General features: G+C 39.9%; 1 long non-coding RNA gene across 1 annotated transcript in view; it reads right to left on the bottom strand.

Annotated features, from left to right (window-relative positions):
* LOC144330777 (uncharacterized) overlaps window positions 1-899 on the bottom strand; it is a 64,361-nt gene extending 63,462 nt beyond the window's left edge. The window contains exon 1 of the long non-coding RNA XR_013397255.1: window positions 529-899. This is a non-coding gene — a long non-coding RNA (uncharacterized LOC144330777). The remainder of the gene's footprint in view (window positions 1-528) is intronic.
* Between the last annotated feature and the right edge of the window lie 24,981 nt (window positions 900-25,880).

Here is a 25,880-nt window from a genome sequence, read left to right on the forward strand (position 1 = left end):
CAACAACAACAACAAAAACGAATACAAAACAGGATGTGAAGAAAGGGCATATGCAGAAATGGAAAGCCCATCTAAAATGATTTCTTACCAATCTCAGCAGTGCCGACTATCACAAGAATCAGTTATATGAGACTCTAATCAGTCAGGGGGTATGTCACACAATTCCACCAATGACAAAGTGGGGGCACACCTACAGTTCTTCCTAGTGATTGTTCCTCCGCAAACCCCGTTCAGGCACATTATTGATCCATTAATTCATATTTACTGGGCACCCGCTATGCACAGAGCTAATTACTCAGGGAATATATTTATAGCATAAATCTCAACCCTTCAAGCTGGGAAGAATTATGCATACATTCATTAATTCATTCACGCATGCATCCAAGGATTTAACAAATATTTAATGAACATCTGCTAAGTGCCAGACACTCTACTTACGAATGGGATGTGAAAATAAATAAGACAGAATTCACGGAGGTGTCTAGAGTTTGATCCTACTGCCAACACAACACATTCACTCCTCCGCACCTGTGAGTCCTTCCTGGTAGGGTGGCGCATGTGATGGAGCAGGCAGCAGGTCAAAGTAGTTGGGGGTGAAAGAAACAGTACCTTGGTGCTCAGGTGGTGCCCATAAGATGGTGGCCCTTGTCCCCAGGGAGAGGTGAAAGGAGGACACAGGTTAGAAGGTCGCTCTTTGCGGTACAGGTGGCACAGACATCAGTCAATGAAATTGACCTTTGGATTTTAGAGACTTAGTCCTTGAATAAACAAACACTTCATCAACTCTGGGAAAACTGGTTTCAGAAGCCTGTTGAGCAACAGTTAACAAAGGGCATCCGGCGTGCTGCTCCTTTGCATTTTGCTGCATCGATACAGTTTCTGCCTTGCTACCCCCACCCTTCTTGTGGACTGTCTGAAACTAAATGTGCATGTCTGGAAGTTAATGCCTTATTGTGCTGCTGGCTCTGTCTGCCTCAGCTAATGGAGTGTAGACAGCTATGGTTGTTTGCAACTTCTGTCCTCCCTTTAGGGCTTCCAGTCAGTAATTCCAGCCAATTCTGATAAACAAAGGACAAAAAGAACTGGCACAGAGGTTGGAAATTGCCTGCTCGGTGCCAGTTCCAGCCTGCCACAGGCCAGTGCCCAGAGAGTGACAGTGCAGCTGTAGGTAGACCACGTTGGGGTGAGCCGTCATCGTCAAGCATGGCGTTAGATGAACAAGTGTACCCTGGAGTAGAATGAGGGACTCTCAGAGAGGAAAGGGGCCTCAAGAAGTCACCTGGTGAGGAGCTGGATGAGCCACATGGCTGAGAGTGTTCTCCAAGGACACTTATCAGCTGTGGGGAGGAAACTCCGTTCTTTGCTTCTGTCCTTCTTACTTATTACGGATTGGTTAGTTTGTTTATTCTCTAAAACAAGACCTCAGGATAAGGCTTGCATGCAGGTAGTTTATTTGTGAAACAGTCCCTGAAAGCATAATTAAGACAGTGATGGCAACAATTCAGGGAAGGAGAAAAGCCATGAAAAGGAATATGACTGTGTGGGTTGAGCTTTGCAGGCCCCTGGGTTTCAATCCCAGTGTAGACTCCCAGGAAACCTGAAGGAAGAAGCACACCTCTGAATTGTCCCACCAGATGGTGTGGAGGCTGCTTTATTTAACCTAGCGACTCTCATCCCCATTAGTTGGGGATTTCTCCCAAGGGCATTAGTGCCCTCCCTATACACTTTTGGGCTGTACCATCAGGTAGAAAGCGAGTTCCTGAAGAAAATGGTACCAAAGAAAACCTCAGACAGAGGGGGAAAAGAAATGTAGGTGCTTGGGGTGAGAAGTTCTCAACCTTCTGGAAACTGCCTACACAGTCACAGGTGAACGTGGAGGTGGGCTGTGGAATATGGAGGTGGGATGCCAATAGGGTCTACTACTGCCCACAGAAGAAAACTGTAGCACACACACAATTTTCACTTAGAGAGTGAAATAGGAGCTTTAAGATCTATTCAATCTCCCTCACAGAGTTTTCAAAAGGACAAGTGAGAAAATGCTGCATAGATATTTGCAAAAAACTAAAAATTCTTATACACTGATTTATTTATTCAACCCATATTACTGAATGCCTGCGTACTGTGTGTGAGGCATTGTCCTAAGAGGACAGTCACTGAGAACAACAAAGTCCTTGTTCTCACTGAGCTTGTAGTCTTTTGCGGGATATAGACAAACAAACAAACAGATAGCACACAAACAGGCAAGTTTAATAAACTGTAATAAGTGCTAGAATGAAGGAAATACATGGTACTTAGGAACATGAATAGGAACACAGTATCTAGATGAGCAGGAGCTTGAGAATAGCTTCCTGGAGGGGACCTTGTCTAAGGTGAGATATAAAGGATTCACTTAAGAAAAAAAAAGAAAAGTGTCGTAAAATGCATGTAACATACAGTTGACCTTGATCTTTTTTTTTGAGACGGAGTTTTGCTCTTGTTGTCCAAGCTGGAGTGCAATGGCGCAGTCTCGGCTCACTGCAACCTCCACCTTCCAGGTTCAAGCAATTCTCCTGCCGCGGTCTCCCAAATAGCTGGGATCACAGGCATGCACCACCATGCCCAGTGAATTTTATATCTTCAGTAGAGATGGGGTTTCCCCGTGTTGGTCAGGCTGTTCTCAAACTCCTGACCTCAGGTGATCCTCCCACCTAGTCCTCCCAAAGTACTGGGATTAAAGGCGCGAGTCACTGTGCCTGGCCGACCTTGATCGTTTTAAAGTAGACAGTTCTGTTGTATTGAGTACACTTACACTGTCATGCAACCATCACCACCACCCAGCCATAGAACTTTTCTCATTTTGCAAACGTGAAATTCTGTACCCATTGAACTCTAATTCCCATTCCCCCACCTCCCATTCCTTGGAAACCACCTGTCTTCTTTCTATCCCTACAATATTTGACTACATTAGTTATCTCATATAAGTAGAATAATACAGTACTTAGTCTTTTGTGATTGTTAGATTCCAATTCTAACACTTCTATTTATTAACTGTGCAAAATGAAGCAAGTCATTTTACCACTTTAAAGCTCAACTCACTCTTTTCTAAAATGGGATGAATAGAACTCACCTTGCAGATGATTATACACAGTAAATCCTTCTATAATGTGTTGCGTAACCAAAGTGTTTAACTCAAAATGTAAAAAGTTATGTTTAAAAAATGGTGAGTGTGGGCCAGGTGTAGTGGCTCACACTTGTAATCCCAGCACTTTGGGAGGCCGAGGCAGGTGGATCACCTGAAGTCAGGAGTTTGAGATCAGCCTGGCCAACACGGTGAAATCCCATCTCTACTGACAATACAGAATTAGCTGGGCATCACAGGGCACACCTGTAATCCCAGCTACTTGGGAGGCTGAGGCAGGAGAATCACTTGAACCCAGGAGGCGGAGGTTGCAGTGAGCTGAGATCGCACCATTGCACTCCAACCTGAGTGAAAAGAGCGAAACTCCATTTCACAAAAAAAAAAAAAAAAGGTGAGTGTGAACCTTACAGGCCATTACTAAGCACTCTGAATTCACAATTGTATGAGCAAGTGAGGGCGTAAGTGGAGTTGCTGGAAGAAGCAGCCAGTTGAAGGCATCTCGACTGCTGTGTTCCCTGGACCCAAGGGAGAGAAAACACTGCTGGATGCCATCTCCCACCCACTGTGCTGCAGCCTCACCCCAGGATGGCTCAGGATGCCATCGTGCCTTTCCACACGGGCCACCAGAATCTTCATTAGATCTGGGCATAGAACTGGGGCAGAGAGAAAGAGTTACAAAAGGTAAAGCTTTGCCATTGTCCCGACACAGGCAGCAGAACCTGGGGAGGGTGTTTCCCCTGTCTGGAGTTGTCTTGCTTCTGTTCAGTCCAGGTTTTTCTCAGCCAAGACATGGGCCCTACCCCCATCATGCACCAGCTGTTTTCTAAGGCTCCCCACAGTCTCCAGCTTATATTCCAATCAAACATTTTTCTTACAATTCAAGCTGCCTCAAGTCTTGTGCAGAATAAGGCACAAAATAAACACTAGAACTTACCATCAGATGCACTTGGCAAAATATAAAATATATTATGTGACTGGAGAAGTGCACCCTGCAAACCCAGTGCTACTATGAACAACTGGTAGGTGATGAAATTTCTTGTGAAGCTATCAACCCTCAGTCTCTAAGGCAACGAACAAGTTGAGGGGTGTCATGGCACCACTCATCAGAAATCACTTCACAGGACAGAAACATTTTGACCACGTTATCACTTAGATTTTCACATTAAGGAAGAAATCAGAATCACTGATTCTGGTACGTGGTACCAGTGATTCTGGTACGTGGAATCACTGATTCTGATTTCTCCAGAAGTGAGTCTACCAGGAACTGTAACAGGTCATTAGAGAGTGTTTAGTCCCGGGCGTATTTTTTTCAAAGTTTCTGCGGCAAACAGTCTCCAAAACAAACACCAACGGATCCTGCGTCTAAAGGCACTTGTCTACCAAACACTTCCTTTTAGAAAGTACTAATCAGTGACTCAGCCTGGTGACTCCTCACCCTGAAGTCCCTTTGGCTTCAGGAAGGGCCAGTTCTATGACATCTGTTCAGAGACTTGTCATTTTATTCCCAGACATCAGTACAGGCACTTAAAAGGAGAAAATAAATATCAGGTATTTTCCTCAGTACTTCCAGATAGACCAACGTCCATTCTGTCGAGATTCCCTTTTTTGAGAACACATCAGTGTGTTGCTTTAAGAGGTGTAGCTGCAGTAAAGTAATGTATTTTCAGCTGAGAAAGGGAAAAGTGAAGAAGAGTAAAGGATGTTAGATTATCCTTCCCTCCCCACAATTCCAGATGGTACTGCTTTTGGCAGCAGATGTGGCAAATCACGTGACATGGAGCTCATTCCTTCTTTTTCTGCATTAGCCTTTGTAAGCTACTCTGTGTGTGTGCATTGTGTGGAGATGTGGGCTTCGAGAGCAGGGCTGGGAAACAGAACAGCAAAGAACGCCCTAAGGTCAAGAGTTATGAGTTTTTGAGACAGATTACTCTGGGTTTAGATCTCACCATGCTTTAATACTCAGTTATCTTATCTAGAGACAGAATATGATTCTACTAACTTTTCAGATATTGACATTGAGAACAATATATATCTACTATAGTGCTTAACTCATAGAGAAAATAAATGAAACAAAATGAAAGAAATGATATGTAAAATGACTAACATATAGCATGTAATCAATACATGAAAACACCACTACTATTATTGTTATTATCTCGATCAGTTGATCAGTAGCATAGTAGTGGCAGCACAGCTTATGTGGAGTGGCTGAGCCAAAGTATGGTTCAGGAGATGGCTCTAGATGGGCCATCTAGATGCAGGCAGCGTGTGCCTTCTCCATGAAAAGAAACCACAGTAATAAGTAGATACTGACATTTCTAACAGATCATGTAAGTGCTCCCTAAGAGCAAGCATTAAGGCTCATCAGCCAAGTGACAAGAAGCACCAAAAGTAAGTAAGGAGAGGGTTCGAGGCAGCGTGCCCAGCTGGGGATTGGTTGGGAGCTGGAGAGGCTCCTGGACAGGGAAAGAAAGACAGAGACTCATAAAGGAGTCCGTGCTACAAAATGAGATTTTACCATCCTGGCTACTGGAGAACCCCTTGACCCATGTGGGCCTTGGGCCTAACATAGGGAGTTGCCCAGAGATAGCACAAAGATTTTGCTTCAGAAAGGGAATCCACAGAATCTCACAGACTCTGAGCCTAGAGCAGCTTCAACTTGGCGCCATTCTGAGAGCCTAGTTACTGGGGATCTGCAGGCACGCCGACTGCTGCTGCACTCGTCCAGGGAGGGAAAGGGGAGACCACCTGCTCCTACGCCCCCCTGTGGAGGTCCCCACCCATCGCCCTACTACAGGCCAGTGTGAGACTGAGATGTGGGTGGGCCACGCTCCCCATCGATTCTTGCCCATGCTGCTCACCTGAGAGGGGCTCCACCCTTTCTGGGCACAAGCCCAGGGCCAGCACCATTTTGAGAGTTTATCAGTGGGTTGCACCCTGCTCTTGGACTGAATTCATGCTGATGCTACTGTAGCTGTGGCTCAGCTGAGGAGGGAGAGGAATGCCAGGCTCTCCCACACACACACATAGGACAATGCCCACCGTCCTGCTATGGGCTGCTGTGAGAGTTGTGAGTGGACCATGCTCCGCACAGCTTCTTTCCCAGACAGCTCACCTGAGAGGGACCTCGCGTGCTCTGGTCATGGGCACAGCCAGTGCCATTCTGAGAAGTGAACACTGGACTATACCCTGCCCTTGGGCTGAGCTCAGACTGACGTTACTGCAAACACAGCCCAGCCCAGGAGGGAGGGAGAGGCCGGATACTCCTTCACACCCTGGGACAATTCCTCCTGCCCTGCTGCAGGTTGCTGAGAGACCAAAACTCAAGCAGACCACACTCCCCACAGCGTTTGGTCCAAGCTGGTTGCTGGAGAGGTACCCCACCCTCTCTGGTTGTGGGCCCACAGCTGGTGCTGTTTCGAGGGCAATGCTAGGCTATACCCCACCCTCAGGCCAGGCATGGGCTAACATTGCTGCAACTGTCTCCATGCTATGGAGGGAGAATGTAGATCAGGCACTCCATGTACCCTTAAGACAATTCCCATCACGCTGCTATCCCTGCCACGGGACTGAGGCATGAGCAGTCTGCACTTCTCACAGCTTCATACCCATACTGCTCCATCTGAGAGGGTCCCACCCTCCCGGTGGCAGGCCCACAGCACAGCCACCACAGCTCACACCTGAGCATTCTGCTACTGGCCTGGGGACCACTCTGCCTCTACCTGTCATAGCCAGCACCTGAAAGCCCTACCAGGAGGCCTGAAGACAAGTCTTCTGACCCACAACCATTTACCCAGTACTTGTGCACGTCACCCAGGGCCCAGAAAATCCCCAGCCCAGTCCACCACTGTTGGCACCTGATCACCCCTGCCAGGGCTGAAGTTGTGCTGACTTAATCTACCGACACCACCGCAGTTGACACCCGCCCAACCCATTGCAGCATGGACTGCGTGGGGTGCAACTCCACAGCTACTGCCATCTTTCACCCCAGACCAGCTGAGAACCCGGGATGCATGCCAGCCCACCACTCCCACAACCAGCATCTTAACAATCCACCTGGAGGCCCAAGAATTGGCCTCCTAAGACCTGCCAACACTGGTGCCAGGGTAAGCTGCCATGAGACCTAAGAACAGGCACATTCAGCTTACTGCTGCCACTACCAGGGCCCGAAGACCAGCTTACCTGGCATCCTAGTCCCCAGCAAAACTGCACCACAGCCTCAACTAATAACTCTACCCTAAGCCACCAAAAACATCATACATATCACTGACCCTGGGTACTGCCAAAGAAATCATACAGGGATTACACTACAACAGGCACTCAAAATCAAAGCCAAAGCATCCTACTGAACCTACAACATGCATATATAGGCCGAGGCAGGCACCTGAGGTCAGTAGTTCAAGACCAGCCTCGCCAACATGGTGAAAGCTCCTCTTTACTAAAAATACAAGAATTAGCTGGGCATGGTGGCACATGATTGTATTCCCAGATGCTCGGGAGGCTGAGGCAGGAGAATCGCTTGAACTCAGGAGACAGAGGTTGCAGTAAGCTGAGATTGCACCACAGCACTCCAGCCTGGGCAACACAGAGTGAGACTCTGTCTCAAAACAAAACAAAACAAAATTGAAAGAAGTAACTGCTACACCATATGCACATATATCCATGGACGGACACAGAAAACGTGGAAAAGCAAGGAAATGTGACACTGCCAGAGGATCACAACAACCATGCAGCAACAGATCCTAATCAAAAGGAGTTCCTCAAGATGCCAAAGAATTCAAAATACTGATTTTAAACAAGTTTAATGAGATGCAAGAGAAATCTGAAAACCAATACAAATAAGTCAGAGAATTAATTCAGGATATGAATGAGAAATTTACCAAAGATATAGATATTTTTTAAAAACCCAGAAATTCTAAACTGAAAATTTGATTGACAGACATATAAAATACATTCAAAACTTAAGAAATACAAAATACATTCAAAGCTTCAATAACAGAGTAAACCAAGCAAAAGAAAGAATCTAGTAACTTGAAGACAGGTCTTTTGAAATAATCCAGTCAGATAAAAAACAAAAAAGAATAAAAGAGAATGAATAACGACTTCAAGGGCGAGCATGGTGGCTCACGCCTGTAATCCCAGCACTTTGAGAGACCGAGGCAGCCAGATCAATTGAGATCAGGAGTTGGAGACCAGCCTGGCCAATATGGTGAAACCCCATCTCTACTAAAAATACAAAAAATTAGCCGGATGTGGTGTTGCAGCCTGTAGTCCCAGCTACTTGGGAGGCTAAGGTGGGAAAATTCGCTTGAACCCAGGAGGCAGAGGTTGCAGTGAGCCTAGATTGTGCCACAGCACTCCAGCCTGGGCAACAGCAAGACTCTGTCTCAAAAAAAAAAAAAAAAAAAAAAAAAAAAAAAAAAGACTTCAAGATATTTAGGTCTACATAAAGTGACCACACTTATGAATTATAATATTCCTGAAGGGAAAGAGAAGTCAAAAACTTTAGAAAATTTATTTAAGGAAACAATCAGTGAAACTCTCAAATTTTGAAGGAAGTTAGATGTTCAGATACAGAGGGCACAGGACTCCCTAGGTAAATGCTTTGCAAAAAGGACTTCACCATAGCATAATTGGAACAGCTAAAGTTAAAGTGAAAAAAAGAATTTTAAAATTAGCAAGAGAAATTTCTTTTTTTTTTTTTTTTTTTTTTTTTGTGAGACAGGTTCTCACTCTGTCACCTAGGCTGGACTACAGTGGCACAATCTCAGCTTACTGCTACCTCCGCCTCCCGGGTTCAGGGGATTTTCCTGCCTCAGCCTCCTGAGTAGCTGGGACTACAGGCATACACCACTACATCTGGCTAGTTTTTTTTTTTTGTATTTTTAGTAGAGACGGGATTTCACCATGTCGGCCAAGTGGATCTCGAACTCCTGGTCTCAAGTGATTCGCCCGCCTCAGCCTCCCAAAGTGCTAGGGCCCTGCCACAAGAGGAAAACATCTGATACTGTTTGGCTGTGTGTTCCCACCCAAATCTCACGGGAATTGCAATCTCCATGTGTTGAAGAAGGGGCCTGGTGAAAGGTGATTGAATCATGATGACTGGGGACTTCCCCCTTACTGTTCTCATGCTAGAGTTCTCACAAGATCTGGCTGTTTTGAAAGTGTGTGGCGCTTTCCCCTTCTTTCTCTCTCTCCTGCTCTACCACGGTGGGATGTGTTTGCTTCCCCTTCACATTCTGCCATGATTATAAGTTTCTGAGGCTTCCCAGTCATGCTTCCTGTATAGCCTGTGGAACCGTGAGTCAATTAAACCTCTTTTCTTCATAAATTACTCAGTCTCAGGCAGTTCTTTACAACAGTGTGAGAACACAGTAATACAGCATCTAATCATCTATAAAGGAAACCCCATCAGAATAACAGTAGACTTCTCAGCAGAAATCTTACGGGCAAGAAGAGAATGTAATAGTATTTTCAAAGTGCTTAAGGAAAAAAAAAAAAAACTGTCAGTCAAGTTTTTTTATTATTCTTATACTCTAAGTTCTGGGATACTTGGCAGAACGTTCAGGTTTGTTACATAGGTGTACATGTGCCATGGTGGTTTGCTGCACCCATCAACCCGTCACCTACATTAGGTATTTCTCCTAATGTTATCCCTCCCCTTGCCCCCACCCCCCAACAGGCCCCGGTGTGTGATGTTCCCCTCCCTGGGCCCATATGTTCTCATTGTTCGACTCTCACTTATGAGTAAGAACATGCAGTGTTTCATTTCCTGTTCCTGTGTTAGTTTGCTGAGAATGATAGATTCCAGCTTCATCCATGTCCCTGCAAAGGACATGAACTCATTCTTTTTTATGGCTGCATAGTATTCCATGGTGTATATGTGCCACATTTTCTTTATCCAGTCTAACATTGGTGGGCATTTGGGTTGGTTCCAAGTCTTTGCTATCGTGATTAGTGCTGCAATAAACATACGTGTGTATGTGTCCTTATAGTAGAATGATTTATAATCCTTTGAGTATATACCCAGTAATGAGATTTCTGGGTCAAATGGTATTTCCAGTTCTAGATCCTTGAGGAATCACCACACTGTCTTCCACAATAGTTGAATTAATTTACACCCCCACCAAGTGTAAAAGCATTCCTATTTCTCCACAACCTCTCCAGCATCTGTTGTTTCCTGACTTTTTAATGATCCCCATTCTAACTGGTGTGAGATGGTATCTCATTGTGGTTTTGATTTGCATTTCTCTAATGACCAGTGATGATGGCTTTCTTTTCATATATTTGTTGGCTGCATAAATGTCTTCTTTTGGAAAGTGTCTGTTCATATCCTTCACTCACATTTCGATGGGGTTGTTTGTTTGTATCTTGTAAATTTGTTAAAGTTCCTTGTAGATTCTGGATATTAGCCCTTTATCAGATGGATAGATTGCAAGAATTTTGTCCCATTCTGTGGGTTGCCTCTTCACTCTGATGATAGTTTATTTTGCTGTGCAGAAGCTCTTTAGTTTAATTAGATCCCATTGGTGAATTTTGACTTTTGTTAACATTGCTTTTGGTGTTTTAGTCATGAAGTCTTTGCGCATGCCTATATCCTGAATGGTATTGCCTAGGTTTTCTTCTAGGGTTTTTATGGTTTTAGGTCTTATGTTTAAATCTTTAATCTATTTTGAGTTAACTTTTATGTAAGATGTAAAGAAGGGGTCCAGTTTTAGTTTTCTGCATATGGCTAGCCAATTTTCCCAACATCATTTATCAAATAGGGAATCCTTTCCCCATTGCTTGTTTTTGTCTGGTTTGTCAAAGATCAGATGGTTGCAGATTTGTGGTGTTACTTCTGAGGCCTCTGTTCTGTTCCATTGGTCTATATATCTGTTTCGATAGCAGTACCATGCTCTTTTGGTTACTGCAGCCTTGTAGTATAGTTTGATGTCAGGTAGCATGATGCCTCCAGCTTTGTTCTTTTTGCTTAGGATTGTCTTGGCTATACAAGGCTCTTTCTTGGTTCCATATGAAATTTAAAGTAGTTTTTTTTTTCTAAGTATGTGAAGAAAGCCAATGGTAGCTTGATGGGAATAGCATTGAATCTATAAATTACTTTGGGCAGTATGGCCATTTTCATGATATTGATTCTTCCTATCCACGAGCATGGAATATTTTTCCATTTGTTTGTGTCCTCTCTTATTTCCTTGAGCAGTGCTTTGTAGTTTTCCTTGAAGAGCTTCATCACATCCCTTGTAAGTTGCATTCCTAGGTATTTTATTCTCTTTGTAGCAACTGTGAATGGGAGTTTGCTCATGATTTGGCTCTCTGTTTGTCTGTTATTGGTGTATATAGGAAAGCTTGTGATTTTTGCACATTGATTTTGTATGCTGAGACTTTGCTGAAGTTGCTTATCAGCTTAAGGAGATTTTGGGCTGAGACAATGGGGTTTTCTAAATATACAATCATGTCATCCACGAATAGAGACAATTTGACTTCCTCTTTTCCTAATTGAATACGCTTTATTTCTTTCTCTTGCCTGCTTGCCCTGGCCAGAACTTCCAATTCTATGTTGAGTAGGAGTGGTGAGAGAGGGCATCCTTGTCTTGTGCCAGTTTCAAAGGGAATGCTTCCAGCTTTTGCTGGAAGTATGATATCAGCGGTGGGTTTGTCATAAACAGCTCTTATTATTTTGAGATATGTTCCATCAATACCTAGTTTATTGAGTGTTTTTAGCATGCAGGGGTGTTGAATTTTATCGAAGGCTTTTTCTGCATCTGTTGAGATAATCATATGGTTTTTGTCATTGGTGCTGTTTCTGTGATGGATTATGTTTATTGATTTGTGTATATTGAACCAGCCTTGCATCTCAGGGATGAAGCTGACTTGATCTTGGTGGATAAGCTTTTTAATGTGCTACTGGATTCAGTTTGCCAATATTTTATTGAGGATTTTTGCGTTGATGTTCATCAGTGATATTGGCCTGAAATTTTCTTTTTTTGTTGTGTCTCTGCCAGGTTTTGGTATCAGCTTGACGGTGGCCTCATAAAATGAGTTAGGGAGGACTCCCTCTTTTTCTATTGTTTGGAGTAGTTTCAGAAGGAATGGTATCAGCTCCTCCTTGTACCTCTGGAAGAATTCGGCTTTGAATTCATCTGGTCCTCGGATTTTTTTTGCTTGGTAGGCTATTCATTACTGCCTCAATTTCAGAACTTGTTATTGGTCTTATTCAGAGATTCAACTTCTTCCTGGTTTAGTCTTGGGAGGGTGTATGTGTCCAGGAATTTATCCATTTCTTCTAGATTTTCTAGGTTATTTGTATAGAGGTGTTTATAGTATCTTCAGATGGTAGTTTGTATTTCTGTGGGATCAGTGGTGATCTCCCCTTTACTCTTTTTTATTGTGTCTATTTGATTCTTCTCTCTTTTCTTCTTTAGTAGTCTGGCTAGCAGTCTGTGTATTTTGTTAATCTTTTCATAAAATAAGCTCCTGGATTCATTGATTTTTTGAAGGGTTTTTCATGTCTCTATCTCCTTCAGTTCTGCTCTGATCTTAATTATTTCTGTCTTCTGCTAGCTTTTGAGTTTGTTTGCTTTTGCTTCTTCAGTTCTTTTAATTGTGATGTTAGGGTGTCAATTTCAGATCTTTCTCACTTTCTCCTGTGGGCATTCAGTGCTATAAATTTCCCTCTAAACACTGCGTTAGCTGTGTCCCAGAGATTCTGGTACATTGTGTCTTTGCTCTTGACACCCTAGCATCGCAATTAAAATAACTCGAGAAGCAAGAGCAAACACATTCAAAAGCTAGCAGAAGGCAAGAAATAACTAAGATCGGAGCAGAACTGAAGGAGATAGAGACACAAAAAACCCTCCAAAAAATCAATGAATCCAGGAGCTGGTTTTTTGAAAAGATCAACAAAATTGATAGACTGCTAGCAAGATTAATAAAGAAGAAAAGAGAGAAGAATCAAATAGACGCAATAAAAAATGATAAAGGGGATATCACCACCGACCCCACAGAAATACAAACTACCATCAGAGAATACTATAAACACCTCTATGCAGATAAACTAGAAAACCTACAGGAAATGGATAATTTCCTGGACACTTACACTCTCCCAAGACTAAACCAGGATGAAGTTGAATCCCTGACTAGACCAATAGCAGGCTCTGAAATTGAGGCAATAATTAATAGCTTACCAACCAAAAAAGTCCAGGACCAGACGGATTCACAGCAGAATTCTACCAGAGGTACAAAGAGGAGTTGGTACCATTCCTTCTGAAACTATTCCAATCAATACAAAAAGAGGGAATCCTCCCTAACTCATTTTATGAGGCCAACATCATCCTGATACCAAAGCCTGACAGAGATGTAACAAAAAAAAGAAAATTTTAGACCAATATCCCTGATGAACATCGATGCAAAAATCCTCAATAAAATACTGGCAAACCGAATCCAGCAGCACAACAAAAAGCTTATCCACCATGATTAAGGGGGCTTCATCCCTGGGAAGCAAGGCTGGTTCAACATACACAAATCAATAAATGTAATCCAGCATATAAACAGAACCAAAGACAAAAACCACATGATTATCTCAATAGATGCAGAAAAGGCCTTTGACAAAATTCAACAGCCTTCATGCTAAAAACTCTCAATAAATTCGGTATTGATGGAACATATCTCAAAATAACAAGAGCTATTTAAGACAAATCCGCAGCCAATATCATACTGAATGAGCAAAAACTGGAAGCATTCCCTTTGAAAACTGGCACAAGACAGGGATGCCCTCTCTCACCACTCCTATTCAACATAGTGTTGGAAGTTCGGGCTAGGGTAATCAGGCAAGAGAAAGAAATAAAGGGTATTCAGTTAGGAAAAGAAGAAATCAAATTGTCCCTGTTTGCAGATGACATGATTGTGTATTTAGAAAACCCCATTGTCTCAGCCCCAAATCTCCTTAAGCTGATAAGCAACTTCAGCAAAGTCTCAGGATACAAAATCAATGTGCAAAAATCACAAGCATTCTTACACACCAGTAACAGACAAACAGAGAGCAAAATCATGAATGAACTCCCATTTGCAATAGCTTCAAAGAGAATAAAATACCTAGGAATCCAACTTACAAGGGATGTAAAGGACCTCTTCAAGGAGAACTACAAACCACTGCTCAGTGAAATGAAAGAGGACACAAACAAATGGAAGAACATACCATGCTCATGGATAGGAAGAATCAATAGTGTGAAAATAGCCATACTGCCCAAGGTAATTTATAGATTCAATGCCATCCCCATTAAGCTACCAATGACTTTCTTCACAGAATTGGAAAAAACTGCTTTAAAGTTCATATGGAACCAAAAAAGAGCCTGTATAGCCAAGACAATCCTAAACCAAAAGAATGAAGCTGGAGGCATCATGCTACCTGACTTCAAACTATACCACAAGGCTACAGTAACCAAAACAGCATGGTACTGGTACCAAAACAGAGATATAGACCAATGGAACAGAACAGAGCCCTCAGAAATAATACCACACATCTACAGCCATCTGATCTTTGACAAAGCTGACAAAAACAAGAAATGGGGAAAGGATTCCCTATTTAATAAATGGTGCTAAGAAAATTGGCTAGCCAAAAGTAGAGAGCTGAAACTGGATCCTTTCCTTACTCCTTATACAGAAATTAATTCAAGATGGATTAGAGACTTAAATGTTAGAGCTAAAACCATAAAAACCCTAGAAGAAAACCTAGGCAATACCATTCAGGACATAGGCATGGGCAAGGACTTCATGTCTAAAACACCAAAAGCAATGGCAACAAAAGCCAAAATTGACAAATGGGATCTAATTAATCTAAAGTGCTTCTGCAGAGCAAAAGAAACTACCATCAGAGTGAACAGGCAACCTACAGATTGGGAGAAAATTCTTGCAATCTACTCATCTGACAAAGGGCTAATATCCAGAACCTATAAAGAACTCAATCAAATTTACAAGAAAAAAACAACCCCACCAAAAAGTGGGCAAAGGATATGAACAAACACTTCTCAAAAGAAGACATTCATACAGCTAACAGACACATGAAAAAATGCTCATCATCACTCGCCATCAGAGAAATTAAAATCAAAACCACAATGAGATAACATCTCACACCAGTTAGAATGGTTATCATGAAAAAATCAGGAAACAACAGGTGCTGGAGAGGAGAAATAGAAACACTTTTACACTGTTGGTGGGACTGTAAACTAGTTCAACCATCGTGGAAAACAGTGTGACGATTCCTCAAGGATCTAGAACTAGAAATACCATTTGACCCAGTCATCCCATTACTGGGTATATACCCAAAGGATTATAAGTCATGCTGCTATAAAGACACATGCACACGTATGTTTATTGCGGTACTATTCACAATAGCAAAGACTTGGAATCAACCCAAATGTCCATCAGTGACAGACTGGATTAAGAAAATGTGGCACATATACACCATGGAATACGATGTAGCCATAAAAAAGGATGAGTTTGTGTCCTTTGTAGGGACATGGATGCAGCTGGAAACCATCATTCCCAGCAAACTATTGCAAGAACAGAAAACCAAATACCGCATGTTCTCACTCATAGGTAAGACTTGAACAATGAGATCACTTGGACACAGGAAGGGGAACATCACACACTGGGTCCTATTGTGGGGAGGGGGTCGGGGGAGAGATAGCATTAGGAGATACACCTAATGTAAATGATGAGTTACTGGGTGCAGCACACCAACATGGCACATGTGTACATATGTAACAAACCTACACGTTGTGCACATGTACCCTAGAACTTAAAGTATAAAAAAAAAAAAGAAACCTCAACAAACTTAAGCAGAGAAGAAATATACCTCAAAATAAAAAATACTAAATCTATTATTATTTATTATAAAGATAAATACGATAAAAGCCATATATGACAAACTCACAGCACCATCATACTGAAGAGTTTTCTCTGGGTTTTCTTCCAGAGAAAAGGGAAAAGTAGAAAGTATTTCCCTTAAGAACTGGAACAAAACAAGGATGACCAGTTTCACTGCTTCTCTTCATCATAATACTGGAAGTCCTAGCCAGAGCAATAAGCAAGAGAAAGAAATAAAAGGCATACAAAAAACAGGAAGTCAACTTATCTCTATGAGCTGATGATGTGATCTTATACCTGGAAAACTCTAAACACTTCTCTAAACACACCTAGATTTAATAAATGATTTCAGTAAAGTTTCAAAATACAAATCAACATACAAAAATTGACAGCATTTTTATATACCAATAATAATCAAGAGGAAAACAAAACTAAGAACACAATCACATTTACAATAGCCACACACACAAAATAAAACACCTAAGAATACATCTAACCAAGGATATTAAAGATCTCTGCACAAAGAACTACAATACACTGATGAAAGAAATCATAGTTGACACAAACAAATAAAACATCTCATGCTCAAAGATTCGAGGAATCAATGTCATTGAAATGACCACACTGTCCAAACAAACCGTTCAACCAGCACTCCCATTACTGGATATCTACTCAAAGGAAAATAAATGATTGTATCAAAAGAAAACTGCACTCTTATGTTTATCACAGCACTATTCATGATAGCAAAGATATGAAATCAACTTAAGTTTATATCTGCAGCTAATTAGGAAAAAAATATTATGTATATAATGGAATACTATTCATCCATAAATAAGAGTGAAATCATGTCTTTTGCAGCAACATGGATTTAACTGGAGGCCATCATCTTAAGTGAAATAACTCAGAAGCAGAAATTCAATACTACATGTTCTCACTTAAAAGTGGGAGCTAAATAATGTGTACACATGGACAAACAGACCGGAATAATAGACACTGGAGATCCCAAAAAGTGGAAGACTGGGAGGAGCTTGAAGGATAAGAAATTCCTTAATGAATACAATGTGTATTATTTCGGTGATTGTTGCACTAAAGGTTTAGACATTATGCAATATATCCATGTAATATAATATGTAATATATCATTAAAATATATTATATATATATATAAAATATAATATATCATTTTCCTTCCCCTTCTCCTCTTCCTTTTCTTTCCCTTTCTCTTCTTCATTTTCCTTCCCCTTCTTTTCTCCTTCGTTTTCTTTCCCCTTCTCTTCTCCCTCCTTTAGGTCTTTCCCCTTCCCTTCCCCACCCCTTTCCTTCCAGTTAGTTTCCTTCTCTTTCTTTTATTTATATCCCTCCCCTTTTTAGTCTTTCACATCAATTTTCTTCCCTTCTGGAACAATTAAAAAATCCACAAGTTATTAGGTGGGTCAAACAAGGTACGTGTCTGAGCCAGAGTGGAAAGGCCCTGGTAGTTCAGAACACTGTGTTAGAGCCCCCACAGGGCAAAGACAGTGTGCATGACAAGAAAATGGGACTGGAAGAACAAAAGGTTTGCATCCCAAGGGGAGTAAGGAGGGCCTCCATGCAGGAAGTCAGCCTGGCTTGAGAGGTCAAAGACAAGCAGGGTAAAGAAGGGGTACACACCAGTTGGTCTTGGCACCCAACTTGAAGGGGGTTCCATTGGCCAAATCATGGATTGGGCCTCAAAAGAAATAATGATAGTAACAGATTATAAACCACTGACTAAAACTGAAAGCCATGAGTTTAATCATGATATAAATAAATAAGTTGAATGTTTGATTTGAAATGGGATATTTACATAATATCAAAGTAACTCAAACACTTATCTACTTCAAACAGGAGAAGTGTAAATTCATGACGGAAAAGGGTAAATTCATGGTGGAAAATGCTGGCAGACACCACCACAAATGTGTATTTATATTCATAGTCTCAGCTTTCTCTATGCCCTTTTTCTTTTGAAATTACTCAGTATATATTCTCATCTTCACCATTAACTTTGAAACCATTGTAATCAAGGTCAACAATGACCTCTACATGATCAAGCCTAATAGTCAATTCTCTTACCTGCCTTTTTAAGAGTTTATTTCACCAATGACCTCCCACACATTCCTAAGAGATGTTATTTTTACATGACTTCCATACTCTTCTGGCTCTCCTTCTCCCACACTGACTTTCTTTTCCTTTTCATTTGCTGTGTTTCTTTCTTTTCCCAATAAATGTGTGTTGGAGTGTCCCAAGGCTCTTCCATGGAATATTCCTTTTCTTCTGAATATTTACTCACTCCTTAGGTAAGCTCAAGTAGTACAATGTTGGTTCCCAAATTCACATCAATTAACTGTTTCTTCCTGCTACAGACTCTTCTTTTTTTCAACTTCCTACTCAACATTCAACATCTTCACTTAGATGTCTAATAGAAATCACAAATTCACTAAGTCAAAAGCTGAATTCTTGATTCCATCCTCTCCACCAAAACCCACACTTCTCCCAGTGTTTCTCACCTCATTAAATTGTGCTATTGTAGCAAAGACTTGGAACCAACCCAAATGTTCATCAATGATAGACTGGGTTAAGAAAATGTGGCACATATACATCATGGAATACTATGCAGCCATAAAAAAGGATGCATTCATGTTCTTTGCAGGGACATGGATGAAGCTGGAAACCATCATTCTCGGCAAACTATCACAAGAACAGAAAACCAAACACCACATGTTCTCATTCATAGGTGGGAATTGAACAATGAGATCACATGGACACAGGGTGGGGAACATCACACACCAGGGCCTGTCGGGGGCTGGGGGGCTGGGAAAGGGATAGCATTAGGGTAAATACCTGATGTAAATGACGAGTTGATGGGTGCAGCAAACCAATATGGCACATGTATACCTATGTATCAAACCTACACGTTGTGCACATGTACCCTAGAACTTAAAGTATAATAAAAAAAATTGTGCTATTGTGTTGGTCCTCTTGCCTGAACTAAAATCATTAAGATCACCCTCAATTCCTTTCCCATGCCACACTCACCAATAATGCTTAACCCTGAGATAGTACTTACTGAGTGCTAGGCAGAGTTGCAAGTGCTTTGCATAACTTGCTTAATATTTACAAAATATGAATGAACTAGGTGATCTTTGCCTTCATTTCATTAATAAGGAGGTGAAAGTACAGAGGTTGTCATTTTCGTAGTATCATAGAGATAGCATGTACCCAAGAAGTGATCTCAAACTTTAGAAGCCTGGTTCTAGAAGCTATGATTGTAACCAGCACTCTACACTGCCTAGATTGCCCTAAGAATCTCCTAATTTAGTCTCTTGCATTTATTCTTTTCCCTCTACAGGAAATTTTCTATCAAAAAGATATGAGACAACAAATATTGGTGAGGCTGTGGAGAGAAGGGAACCTCAACCCTTGTACACTGTTGCTGGGAATATAAATTGGTACAGCTATCATGAAACACAGTATGAAGGTTCATCAAAAAAATAAAAATAGAACTACCATATGATCCAGCGACCCTACTCTGGGAATATATCCAAAAGAAATGAAATTAGTATTTCAATAAGATATCTATATCTTCATGTTCATTGCAGTATTTTTCATAATGGTTAACATATGAAATCAACCTAAGCACCCATCTGCAGATGAATGGTTAAAGAAATTGTGGTACATATACAAAAGGAATATTACTCAGTCATAGAATAGAATAAAATTCTGCCATTTGCAACAACATGGATAAACCTGGAGAACGTTATGCTAAGCGAAATAAGCCATACATACAAAGACAAACCCTATATGGTTGCACTTATGTAGAACCTGAAAATGCCAAACTCTTAGAAGCTGAGAGTAAAGTAAAATGGTGATTGCTAGAGGCTGGTGAATAGGGGAAATGGGAAGGTGCTGGTCAAAGGGTATGAACTATGAGTTATAAGCTGAACGAACTCTTGGGATCTAACATAAAGCATGGGTGGTGATGAATGTGTTAATTAATTTGACTGTGATAATCATTGAACAACATGTACATATATCTAGCCATCATGTCATGCATCTTGGATGTATCCAATCTTTATTCAATAATTAGATATTTCAAAGTAAAAAGAAGGTCCACACAATGTTGGGAATCATTCCTTTAAATTCAAATTCAGCTGACATCACTCTTCAACTTTAACATGCTCTAATGGTTTCTTATCACATAAATATGAAAACAAACCTGTGCTACCATGACTACAAGGTCCTGTGGCTCTAACTCATGAAGTCTCCTGCCTCTAATATTTGTAGGGCCCAGGCCAAGAGTATAAAAGGAGGCCCATGTGCCATATGCCTAAATATTAAAGTTTATAAATGCAAATTACTTAAATAAAATTGAAAATGTAATGCTTTCTTTCAAATGCAAGTAAACCTATTAAATAATTTTGTGAAATTAAAACTATTCGGAATTCTAGCATTTGCTATTCATCTCATTGCAAGGGTAAATAATGGGTATCACTCTTCATGCATTTTACATCCAACATGTATTTAAATCCAAGAGTAAAATGAATTGTTTAGCATTCAGAATGTTCCTCAGACACTATTCGGAGTTCTTGCTAGTATCCTATTTCTTGTTAGTTTGTACAAATCTCCAGAACCACAACTGAAATGAAAGAAAATCCAACAACTGAGCACTAGACATTTCTGAGAAATATAAACATCTATTTTATTCGTGTGAAGAGGTAGGATTTGACAGGTTATAATGCTTCTTTCCTCTTAGCTAAGCACTTAGTCCACTCAAACCCACCCTGCAATTCAACACAGTGATGTCAGCAGTGGCACAGCTTTCAAATCTTTATGGACTCTGAATAGAATTGCCTTTCCTTTCTAAAGTATCTGGCAAGACACGCCGAAGTGTTTCCTTCAGTGGCATTCATCAAAGAGCAGATGTCAGCAATTTCAAGTGCTGTTATGGGGCTGTACTGAGCGTGAGATCCCAGAGAGGTGTCCAGAGAGAGGTGTTAACAAATGTAGCATTGTTGCTATTACCACTGGTGTTGGATTTGTGTTATGGGGGGTACTCTGAAGCATGAGTTTCAGGGTAGAAATCTTTCCTGCTCAGGTCTAAGAACCATACTGGTACCATGAATAAGTGATTCTCAGATGGCATCTTTTGTGCTTGATTCTACACTCAAAATCCTTTTATAGAAAATTGACTTGGTTACCCTCATATTCTGCTTAAGTCTCTGGATTCCAGTTTTCCTCCAGAACTTGTTCAGGAAATTTGCACTATCTGGTATTCCTTAATACATTTACAAAAGATTTTGAAAATACTTTATTCTAGATTGTACCTTCTTTTATTGTGAGCACTCATCTCAGTAACATTTTTTTTCACTATCTAATTTAAATTCTGTCTAATTTGACTTCTCTATCTGCACCCTCCAATCCCTTACCAACTCAGTTAAGATGTTTATTGCAAAAATCACTAAAGCCTTGCAAGTTGCCCAGGCACGTGGGTCAAATCTGTAATCCCAGAACTTTAGGAGGCAAGGCAGGAGGATCACCTGAGATCAGGAGTTTGAGACCAGCCTGGCCAACATGGTGAAACCCCGTCTCTACTAAAAATACAAAAATTAGGTGGGCCTGCTGGTGAGTGTCTGTAATCCAGCTACTCGGGAGGCTGAGGCAAGAGAATTGCTTGAACCTGGGAGGTGGAGGTTGTTATAAGGTTGCATGCCAGCCTGGGCAACACAGTGAGACTCCATCTCAAACAACAAACAAGTGAACAAGCAAAAAAACACCAAAAACCTTCATGTGGCCAACCAGTAGATACTTTATTAATTGCTCAACTCTCTGGTATTTCTTGTAAAATACTCATTCTCAGTATTGTTTGCCAGCTCCCTCTGTTTTACAAAACCCTGAATTTCCTCAGGGCTTGGTTTTTGACTTTTTCTCCTCTGCCTCTACACTCTTCCATTTATGAGCTTATGAATTCCTTTGACTTTAAGAATAATTTACATACTAATGCATACTAAACTTTTAGGCCCAAATTCGACCTTATTCACAGTATCAGCAAATTCAAAAAGAAACCTTATATGATTTTCTCAAGACATTGAACATTTTTTTAAATGAAATCCAACCTTCATTCACGATAGAATTCTTAAACTAGAAGTAAAACTCCTTCATCTCAGAGAAATTGACATGAAACCAATAACAACATCATAAGCTGAAACAAAGAAAGTATATGTGTTGTCATTATTTCTAGTCAGTATTATATTGAGAGAAGAAGATAATGAATTAAACATGAGGATTGTTGGGAAAGAAAGTGAAGAGCAATTGCACAGAAATAAAATATGATTTCATATGTATAATATCTAAAAAATCATACATAAATTATTAGAATTAATAAGGGGGTTTGTTTGTAACAGATAGTTAACCATTGAAGCAATATAGAACAACAATTGTATTTATTATATCAACAAACACAAATTTAGAAATTAAGAGCAACAACATTTATACAATGTAAATTTTAGGCCGGGCATGGTGGCTATTTCTCTGAGATGAAGGAGTTTTACTTCTAGTTTAAGAATTCTATCGTGAATGAAGGTTGGATTACATTATACAATGTAAATTTTTAAAGATACTATTTACATGTAACATCAAATGATATGATCAAGTAGGAAAAACCTTTTCAAATCTGTGCAAGACTTCTATGGAAAAATTATGAGTCATTAAATGTTTCTGAGAAATATCAAGGAGGCAAATCTAAATAGAGGAAGGAATATAACCTATTGATGGCTTGGAAAACCCAGTAGCTATTGTTATTGTTGCTTTATTTTAGGACATCATGAGTTTACTATAAGAATAATATGGAAATGCAATTGCCAAGTAAAGTGAAGGCATGCTTAAAGAAGAGAATCTATTCAGGATAACTTGCTCTACTTGATTTCAAGTCTTATTATAAAACTACAATAACAAAAACTGCTTTTCATTTGCACTGGGAGGGTACAATGGAACTGAATAGAGAACCTCGGTACTTGGCCATAAATATGTGACTGTTCAATATATGACAGAATTATACTTTTTAAGTTTCGAATCTTAGAACAGTTGGATTTCCATTTGGACAAAAGAAATTTCCTTCTTGCTACAAATCATGCACAAAACATCAGCTCTAAGTGGGTCAACTATCTAAATATAAAAGACAAAGTAGAAACATCTTATTCATATAAAACAATGTCACTTAGTAATAGGGAAATATTTATTAAATGAGAGTCAAAAAAGAAGGGATTGGTTGAAATGCACACATGAACAAGGAACACAATCAAAACTAAGGGATCTGCTTGTTTAACTTATGAAGTAGGAGAAGAGTCAGAGGGTAAACTCCAAGAAAGGAAAGGGAAATAGAGGAGAAAGACAAGAGCAAGAAAAACAAAGAGGATCAACAAAACTCAAAGCTGATTCTTTGAAAAGATAAAAAGTGTAGGTAAATCCCAGTGAGAGAGGCAGACAGACAGACAGAGACAAACAGGCAGAAAGAGAATAGAAAGACAGATGATGGAGCAAATAGTTTTAGAAAAAAAAACACGAGTGATTATTAAGAAAAACTTATGCCAATACATTTGAAAACTTGGAAACATGGATCATTTTTAGGAAAATATAAATAAACAAAACTGATAAGGAGAAATAGGGAACTTGATTAGAAATTACATCATTAAAGTTGTTCAACTGATTGTCAAATATCTACTTATTTCTTCTCTCCCACCCTCTTAAAAAGATATTCTAACTAGAAGGTGAATAAAGACAATCTTAACACAATGTATTTCAGGAAATGGGCCAAGAGAAGAAACTCCCAAACTCACTCTATGAAGTTAGTGTAATCTCGATTCTAAAATTTGACCAAGAACGTATCAAAAGAAAAAAAAGTGTAGGCAATCCTATAAAGGCACACAAATAAAACAATTCTAAACAAAAATTAGTAAACTCTATTGGAATACAGAATTTTTTTTTCAGTGAACAAGTAGGGTATATCCCAGTAATTTATAAATAGTTTAACATTAGAAAATCTGCTACTACAATTCAGCACTTAAAATTTAATGATTAAAGGAGATAAAATGTAATAACCTTTAAAAATATAAAAAGGTATGTTAAAATGTAATATTTATGACTTAAAAAAGCTCTTAAACTAGCCATAAAATGTTAGTAAAGCTTATTAAGCAATATCCTAAATTGAATATTGAATATTATACTTGATGGTCAATTAGCAAAGTTTCCCTCTAAGGTAGAGAAAAAGATAAGGTTGTCTGCTATCAGCACTTTCTTCACAGTTGTACCTACAGTCTTAACAAGCCCAATAAGATCAGAAAATGAAAAGATGTGCAATTTGGAAGAAACAAAATGAACATCATTCAAAGATGACATGGCTATCTTCATCGAAAAGAAAGAAAATGCACAAACTATTACAATTAGTAAAAGTGCATCAACATTACTGGATATAACAATAACATTTTATGACTGTAAAAATTTGAAAATATTTTAAAAATATGATTTAGCAAATCTTTTCCATGATAGCAAAAAGAGCATATGGAAATATATTTTATTTATTTATTTATTTATTTATTCTTGAGACAGAGTTTCTCTCTTGTTGTCCAGGCTGGAGTGCAATGGTGCGATCTTGGCTCACTGCAACCTCCACCTCGTGGGTTCAAGCAATTCTCCTGCCTCAGCCTCCTGAGTAGCTGGGATTACAGGCACCTACCACCATGCCCAGCTAATTTTTGTACTTTTAGCAGAGGTGGGGTTTCACCATGTTTGCCAGGCTGGTTTTCAACTCCTGACCTCAGGTGATCTGCTGCCTCCGCCTCCCAAAGTGCTGGGATTACAGGCATGACCCACTGCGCCTGGCCAGGGAATATAATTTAGAATAGTAGAGAATAAACTTTTTGGAAAAATATGAAAGAACCTTTTTAAAAGGATAAAATATAAAATGTAAAAGTGATATAATACATGTACATACATACAATACATGTTCAAAAAGTCATATAATACATGAGAAGTTGAAATATCTTCAATATAATTCTAACCACTACCTCACAGCGGATTGTTTGTTATTTTGAAAGGAATTTAACAAATGCATACTAAAATTAGGATGAAAGAATACAGGGCCAAGAATTGCCAAAACTACTTTAAGGAGGGAACAGAGAAGGTGGACTAACCACTCCAGATACAGCATTTATTATACGGCTATTAATTAGGATAATAGTGTGTTAAGGATGCAGAGAGAGACCAGAACAGACATTTGAATATGTAGAGGTTTGTTATATGAGGTGGCTTATGGCTGCATCATACATCTTGTTGGAGTAATTATCCATTTATAACAAATTAAATTAAGTTTGGACCTCACATGATAATAATGCCAGCAATAGCAATATTAATAACAACTAACATTTACTGAGTACTCATGACACGTCAAGAATTGGTCAAGTGAATAAATGCTTTATGTGTTCAATCATTTAATCCTCTTTACCTGTCAATGGAATATTTTACAGATGAATAAATTGAGTCTTGAAAGAGGCAGAACTTGCTCACGGTCACATAACAAGTAAGTAGAAGAACCGTGCTTTGTATATGGGCAGTATGGCGGTAGAGCGCTGGCTGTGAAACACACACTACAGCATTGCACTGCAAACGAAATGCAGGATCATCACAGTGAAAAACAACTCTGAAAAGTCCAGGAAATAATTTCAGGACATTTTAAGTTAGGAAAAGAAAATTCTACACAGACATTTAGTAAAATTATAAACATAAGCAAGAAATGTCATATGACAGCCTGAAAATGATGGTGCTGTCTTAGAAGGAAGAGGGATGAATGGGATAGGGAGGGAGATTTAAGTCTTCTTTTTGATATTTTC

Source organism: Macaca mulatta, chromosome 8 (genome assembly GCF_049350105.2).
Source record: "Macaca mulatta isolate MMU2019108-1 chromosome 8, T2T-MMU8v2.0, whole genome shotgun sequence".
In the NCBI taxonomy this organism is placed as follows: Eukaryota; Metazoa; Chordata; class Mammalia; order Primates; family Cercopithecidae; genus Macaca; species Macaca mulatta.